Source organism: Dasypus novemcinctus, chromosome X (genome assembly GCF_030445035.2).
Source record: "Dasypus novemcinctus isolate mDasNov1 chromosome X, mDasNov1.1.hap2, whole genome shotgun sequence".
Taxonomy (NCBI): domain Eukaryota; kingdom Metazoa; phylum Chordata; class Mammalia; order Cingulata; family Dasypodidae; genus Dasypus; species Dasypus novemcinctus.
Window position 1 is genome coordinate 59,134,326 of NC_080704.1, and position 8,157 is coordinate 59,142,482.

At 43.3% G+C, this 8,157-nt stretch overlaps 1 pseudogene; it reads left to right on the plus strand.

The window, feature by feature from the left end:
* The first annotated feature begins 2,799 nt into the window (after window positions 1-2,799).
* On the plus strand, window positions 2,800-5,630 carry LOC101447938 (speckle-type POZ protein-like; annotated as a pseudogene).
* Window positions 5,631-8,157: the final 2,527 nt, after the last annotated feature.

Consider the following 8,157-nt stretch of genomic DNA (forward strand, 5'->3'; position numbering starts at 1 on the left):
AATCCTGAAACAATGTGGTCCAGAAGAATTTCCAATGCTCTCCAGCTGCTTCTTTGCAGGAGAGACTATAAGGTGCACTCACTCAGACACCATCTTGCCCCACCTCTCCCACTTCCATGGTTTTAGATGAGAAATGAGCACTTAGTATTATCAACCTTCCCTTGGTTGTGATGGTTCTATGTTCTCTTGCTGCCCTCAGTATTTTCTCTTTGTCTTGAGCATTGGGTAATTTGACATGTATATGTCTTAGAGTAGACCTGTTGGGACTTATACTGTATGGGGTGCACTGCACTTCCAGGATATGCACATCCATCTCCCTCAATGGGTTTGGGAGGTTTTCAACCATTATTTCCTCCAGCACCCTTTCTGCCTCCTTTCCTTTCTCTTCTCCTTCTGGAATGCCTATAATGCATTTTGCGTGTTTTTTGTTGTCATTTAAATCCCTTCATGCCATCTTGATTTTTTCTATCTTTTTATCTCTCAATTCTACTATCTGTTTTCTTTTAGAGGTAATGTCTTCCACATCACTAATTCTTTCCTCTACCTCTTCAGATATGCTCTTATTTGTTGAGAGTGTATTTTTGTATTTCGTCGATTGTGCCATTCATCACCATCATATTTGTTATCTTTTTCTGTATCTTTACAATTTCTTCAGTATGCTCTCCAAGTTTTTACATAATATCCTTTAATTTCTTTTTCACTTCATTATGTTGTTCCATGATATATGTTTAGACAGCTTTGATTAGTTGTTCAATGTTCTGTTTCTCTTCCTAATTTTTAGTTTGCCCAGTGGACTGGGCCATGTCTTCCTGAGAATTGCATGGTTTGTAATTTTTAGTTGCTGTCAGGCCTCCATTTAACTTGATGGGTTTGTTGAGTTGATAAGCTTCTCCATCTATTCTCAGGTTTTATTTAGTTGCTGTTTGTGTGTGTGTGTTAAGTTTTCTCTTTCACACTTTTTCTTCTTCTTCTATTTCCTTTCTGTTATCTAAGTTCCCTTGAAGGAAAATGACTAGGGTCAAGGAAAGCAAAAGAGGTATGAAAAGTGTAATAGTAATATTGATAGTAAAAGTTAGCAGAAGAACCATATAAGACCTAGGAAAATGATGATTAAACTCATGTAAGCAGTGTAGAGTTATAGGAATAAAAAAGTGGAGTGCCTACAATGAAATGGGAAACTGAATATTTAGAAGAATATAGTGTGAATTAAAAGGCCAGTAAAATGAGGATAGAGGCAAAGAGAAAAGAAATGACAATAACAGAAACAGTTAAGAAAAGATCGAAAACAGAACAGAAGTGTTAGAAATAAAAAGTCGTAAAAATTGGGACAAAGCAAAGAGAGGTGGAATGTAAGAACAAAAACAGAATTTGGAAGATGGAAAGATATAGGAAGGAAAAGTGATAGCATTGGTATTCAAAATCAGTACACACAGAAAAGAGGAAATCGAAGAAGAGGAAACTCAGCAAAAAAAAAATGACAGCATCTAATTAAAAAGAGGGGGAGTGGAGGATAAAGACAAAGGAAAGATAAGAAAAAAGAAAAACAAAAACAGACAAACCCACAAGCAAGGAGTCAACCAAACTCCAAGAAGCAACAGACTTCCCTCTTCAGTCCCTATGGTGCTCGTCAGGCTGCTGGTGTTTATCAATCAATTACCCTGCAACTTTCTCGCTGCAGATTTTGAAGTGGGCTTTAGTTAGTAAACTAAGTTAAATTATATGACAAAAGAAAACTTTTTTTAAGGAAAAATAAGAGACCCAAGAGTCACTAATACAGAGATAATGTCTATGTTCTTCCTGTCCTAAAGTATCATCTAGATGTTTAATATTGCAGTGGGTCACTACTCTAAGAAGAGCTGGAAATCAAACTAGAGACCTTGTATATTCAAGGCTAAAACTCTTCCACTAAGCTAAACTTTCTTGTTGGGTTGATTAATGCTTCAGAAAATGTCCCTTTCCCTAGGGCAGGATTGACTTTTTGCGATTGGATAAACTGCTAATTAGGAATCTGTCCTCCCCCTCCCTTATTTTTTCTAACTGCTTTCTCTCTTGGGGCAGCAGGAAGCAATAGACTGTGTGAAAATTTCCTTTTGACATTCAAATGGGACCTTGGTTACTTAGCTCACCACAGAAAGAAATGACTCTCAGTCACTTTGAGAGAAAGCACCCACATCTTGCCAAGAACCCTAAATATGCTCTTGGAAGCTTATTAAACACTTCCTATTGTCCTCCTCCCATAGGTGAGTTGCACAGCACTAGTTAATTGCCTGACTCCACCTTTTCCCAAACCAATTTACCCTATCCCATGGAGGTTAGGTAAATCAGGTTGCCTCAGCAAATTCACCTCTCCCCTCTTCCTGGTTTCTCCTCAAGCAGTTGGTATGATCCTCAAAGCTCGAAAAAAGAGGCGTCCAGACAATTGAACCTGCGCTTGGGGGACACCCCTCCACTCTTCATCAGAACTCTCCCACTCTTGGAGTTAGTTTTTCCAGCTGGGTGACCAGCAATTGTAGGGGATTCCTGCAGCTTCCTGCCCTGAGGGAGAGGCTTAGTGATCCCACAGCTCCCACCTGAAGCACTAGAAACACATGGTTTTACCTTGAGCCATCTCTCTTTCTGTCATGCTGTCTCCAGATCAATGCTCTACAGCCTTCTCCTTTGTGCCTTCCCCAAACAGCTCACTCAGGCAGGATTTTGCCCCCACTTAGCCATTTTTTTAGGAGAGATGATGTGGGTGCACTTAATCCGATGCCTTCTTGCCCCTCCCCTTGTAAATCTTGTTTACCCTTTAAACTATCAATGTCAAGGGATCCACATCCTCTACCTCTGGCAGAAATGTTGAGTGGCCTCGTACTTGAAAGCTTGTGCTACAAACAGATCAAGGCAGTAAAATACTCCTGCATATAGACTGTCTTAGTCAGCCAAAGGGATGCTGATGCAAAATACCAGAAATCGGTTGGTTTTTATAAAGGGTATTCATTTGGGTAGGAGCTTAGAGTCACAAGGCCCTAAAGAGTCCAACTCAAGGTAAAATCTCACCCAGAATCTGTTGCCATGTGCTGACGCAAGATGGCAGGCAATGTCTGTAATGGTTTGGTCTTCCTCCTCCTCCTAAGACTCCATGGTCCTAGTTTCAATTCTAATCTCAGCCCCAGGGTGGGGCAAGTCTTGTCTCTCTCCCAGGGCTCATTTCTCTCTGGGAACAGCTGCTCTGCTCTCTCCATAAGGCCAGCTGTAAACTGTCAGGCTGATGGATAATCTCTCTTCCTGGTGCCTCTTCCAAGTCTATTGGAGCCTTCTCCCTTTACCCCATATCTGCTTCTCTGTGTTCTTACTTCCAGGGCTCCAGGATCAAAATTCTAACTTTATCTTCTGCCATGTGATTTTTTCTGTGAGTCTCTGACCACCAATGGGGTGTGGACTCAAAGTCATCCTGCTTTAAAGGCCCAATCAAAGCCTTAATCTTTATTTAATCAAGTAAAAGTGAGACCTCTAAATCCAATCCAATCTAATCTAACATGCCCAGAGGAACAGACCAGTTCATAAACATAATCCAATATCTGTTTTTGGAATCCATAAACAATAACAAACTGCCACATGAACCATCAATAAATAACTTTAGCCTTTACCAGACGGAAGTGGGTGAAGTCATTAAAAGTTCAACCTTTTCACCAGGAGCCAATAATAAATTGAAATGGTGTTTGCAAGTAAACCCAAAAGTGCTTGATGAAGAAATAAAAGATTATCTGTCATTTCACCTGTTACTGGTCAGCTGTCCAAAGGGTGAAGTTTGGGCAAAATTTAAATTCCCTATCCTGAATGCCAAGGAAGAAGAAACCAAAGCAATGGAGTGTCAACAGGCATACAGGTTTGTGCAAGGCAAGAACTGGGGACTCAAAACATTCATCTGTAGAGATTTTCTCTTGGAAGAGGCCAGAGGCTTCTCCCTGATGGCACGCTTACTCTGTTCTGTAAGGTGAGTGTGGGCAAGACTCTGTCAACATTTCTCACCAGAATACTATGAATAAGGTGAAAGTCCCTGAATGCCGGTTGGCAGATGCCTTAGGAGGACTATGGGAGAATTCCCTGTTCACAGACTGCGGTCACCCCTCGGGCTGAAGAGTGGTTTGCTGGCCCGGTGGGGGAGCAGCCGCGGCAGGCCAAGCCGCTGCCCCCATAACAGGGTGGCTGGTCGGACTCACCACCACCCCTGAAGGAAGCTCGGCATGGGCGCAGAGTGCCCTCGGGTCTCCCCTTCTCGGCAGCCATGCTTCCGCGGCCGCCCCTCCTCCTGGGTGGCGCCACACGATGCCTGTGGGGCAGACCCTTCTTCTTCTTTCTCCCTGTGCAGGCGCAGGGCGGAAAATTCCAGTCTGCCCTTTTCCCCTCCCCCGACAGCAGCACATCCAGGCGCAGGGCGGAAAATTCCAGTCTGCCCTTTCCCCCTCCCCCAACAGCAGCAACAGCCAGGCGTGGGCGGAAAAATCCAGTCTGCCCTTTTCCCTTCCCCTGACAGCAGCAACAGCCAGGCGTGGGCGGGAAACTCAAGTCTGCCCTCCACCCCAGCAACAGCAGCCACCAATCCCTAATCCCTGCCCCTTCCCCCAGCAACAGCGACAGCCAATCCCTAACCACCACCCCTCCCCCGTCCAGTACCGCCCACTGACCTTTTGCCGGCAACCAATCAGAACAGGGCGTGGCTTCGACCAATCAGCCTTCCCCAGCCCCTATAAAACTGTTGCCTCTCCCTCAGTAAAGTGGACTTGCGTGTTTACCTTGTCTCCGCGGTAGTTCTTCTGCCGTGCGCCCTCCAGTCCTGAGAGCCCCCGACAAGGGCCTGGCCTCCCTTGTCCCCAGTTCGTCGCCTGCTTCTCCGGGCGACCCCTTCGTCGCCGGCTTCTCCGGGCGACCCCTTCGTCGCCGGCTTCGCCAGGCGACCCCGTCAGCCGAACCGCGCAACCCCTTGTGAGACCGATCCCTCGTCTGCTGCCGGACCGACCCCTCGTCCCAAGTGGAACCAACCCTTCGTCCCAAGCGGGACCGACCCCTCGTCCAGAGCTGGACCGACCCCTCGTCCGCAGCCAGACCCCACCTCTACCGACCAAGCAAACCGTCGCAACAGACATCTATTCGTATGTTGCTGGCTGGGAATTCCAGGCTCACAAAGCTATCTTAGCAGTTCCTTCTCCAGATTTAGTGCCTTGTTTGAACTTGAAATGGAGAAGAGCAAAAAAATTGGGTTGAAATCAATGATGTGGAGCCTGAAGTTTTTAAGGATATGATGTGGCTTCATTTGCACAAGTTGACAAAATGGCTGATGACTTGCTGGCAGCTGCTGAAAAGTATGCCTTGGAGCATTTAAGGTTCATGTGTGAGGATGCCCTGTGAAGTATCTTCTCCATGGAGAATGCTGCAGAAACTCTCATTCTGGCTAACCTCTACAGTGCAGATCAGTTGAAAACTCAGGCAGTGGATTTCATCAGTCATCATGCTTTGCATGTCTTGGAGAACTCTGGTGGAAACCAATGGGGGTATCACATCCCCACTTGGTGGCGAAGGCATAACACTCTCTGGCTTCAACACAGTGCCCTCGTTTGAGCCCCCCATGCAAATGCCTGAAGCAGTCCTAAGATCCTGCCTGTTGTAAGACTGTTTATTTTCCAGAAGCATCAGTCACTGCTGCTGCCACTGACCACTAGGTAGACAGCACAATCTGTGGAGCTTTTACTCTTGTGGGGAGAAAAGAGTACATCATGACGCCAGACTTTTTAAACAGCACTAAGTAACTTGGGGAAATAGGATGAGGAAAGGGCCCAGGACTTGGGGATATTCAACATAATGAAAACCCTGTTGCTGGTTCACAGTGTAGCATTGGGCCTGATTTTGGTACTGTGGGGATTCAGGCTGGGTAATGCACCTGAGATATCACAGTGGTTGTACTTCTGAGAACTCTGTCTGTATCTGACTGAGCAGAACTAATCGTCAGTTGCCTGGCACAAAAAGAAGAAAAAAAATGGGCAATTTTCAGTGAAGGGGAAAGCAAAGAAAGAATAAAGAATATATTGCAGAATTTTAAAAAAATCAGTTGGTTGACAGTTACAGTAATATTTATGTTTAGAACAACAAATTTTTGACTTTCCAACTATTGTAAAACTTGGATATTTATGAAAACTCCTCACCACCATACAACTACCAGAAGAGGTCTTTTGTTATTAGCACTTATGTTTGCAAGAACAGAACACATTCACTTACACTTTTTTGAGAAATGACGAGTGAGGATGTATGGGGGAAGGAGGTTATTTGATCTGGAAGTCCAATATTCTGATGTGGCAGCTTTGGCAAAGATATATTAGTTTTGAAAACCAGAAAAAATCATTCTTCCAGAATTCATATTGTCTTGACAAGAAATATGGTACTCTGTTTTTTGATATTGTTGGAAATATTTTTGTCATTGTTCTCTCTTTTTATTTTTCCTCCCCCATCCCCAAAACAAAACAAAACAAAAAAAGAGAACCAAAAGAACACAAAACAAAAGGGAATTTTACTGTTCATTAATGCTGTGTGAAAACAATTCCAGCCCAGATTGCTCATCTGTTTGTACCTGACTTGCTGCCTGCATAGAAGCCAGGCCTGTTCCTTCCAATTAACCCCTCTCTACAGGGGAAAACTTGCAAATGTTAAATTTTTTTTCTTTTTGATATTATAAATAATTATTATTTTTAAAAATATATGGGTCAAATTGCATCTATTGGGATTTTCTTTTAGCCTTCCCCTCCTACATGACTTAAAAAGGGGAAGAGGGTGACTAGATAAATACTGTGGAAAGACAGAATTACTTCTTACCTCCAAAATCCATGGTTTTGTGCACCACCCTGGAGGAAGAGTCCTCAGGCCCTTCTACAAATTGCCTATTAGCCGCACTGATTTGCTGGACTTGGAAAATCACATTAAAAGATTGTATTGTCTCTCAGATTAAGGTAAGACAAAAAGTCAACCAAAGATATTATTATGATTGCAAACAGAATGTGCATAAGGGCATGGGTTGCTCAACCAGACAAATAAACACTAGCAATGCTCATTCAAATTTTTGAGATAGAAGAAGTTCTGGTCCTACTGGAAAGCTTTTTTTCCCTAAAGTGAGATAGATATAATGGATTATTTAATTTTGGTGACATTAAATAGGAAAGTATATGAAAATTTGATGACAAGAGACTGTGGGAAGATGGCATCAGATGAAAGGCAGCACTCAATAATCTCACACACACAAAATAGAGAAAAAGCCAAAAGCAGTCTGAGGGACCAGCTTTGGGGGTCAGTAGAAAAGGACAATGCTACACAACTACCAGGAGGGTGAGGGACAGAGAGACAAAGAAGCCAAAACAACAAACATAATTTACCAAGTCCTTGCAGCTGCCCAGAAGGTCTCCCATCCTGCACCGCCAAGAAATAGAGCAAGGATAAAATCCCTGCTCACTGCAGCTGACTGAGAGGGGAACAGATGTTTTCCTCGCTTTCAGCTTTTTCAAGGTAAAAGGGAGGGGGGAGTTGGGAGGCTTTTCTTCAGTGAATTCACCCAGCAGAGTCAGCTTTAAATCTCCACTCTGCAGAGTAAACACAGGAACACAGGAAAGCCTAGACTGAAACACCTCCTTGCAAAGGTGTGCAGAGGAGTGCCATCTGCTAGGCAGTCTGGAAATTGCATGGAAAAAAAATTGTTTTCAGTATATTCTGTATCCCAACTCCTGGAAGAAATATGCACCCCATTAGTGAGTCCTTGCCCCAATTTTGATAACTTAAGCTAGGAAATTTTAAAGACTTAGAATAAATTGAAAGAAATATCAAAGAAGATCTGTAAAGAAAAACAATAGGCAAAAGAGAGAAACTGACCATTAGAATAAATCACCAACATATTCCAATACATCAGCAAAAAGTTACAAGCCATACTAGAAAACAGGAAAAGATGACTATGGAGGTGGTGAAGAAATTGGTGTGATGTATTTAAGGTACTGAAAGAGAAAATTGCCAGGCAAGATTCTGTATCTGCAAGATTGTCTTTCAGAAATAAGGGTCAATTCAAAGTCTTCACAGACAAACAAAAACTGATAGAATATGTTACCAAATGCCAAGAGATACTAAAGGAAGTACTGCAGCCTGAAA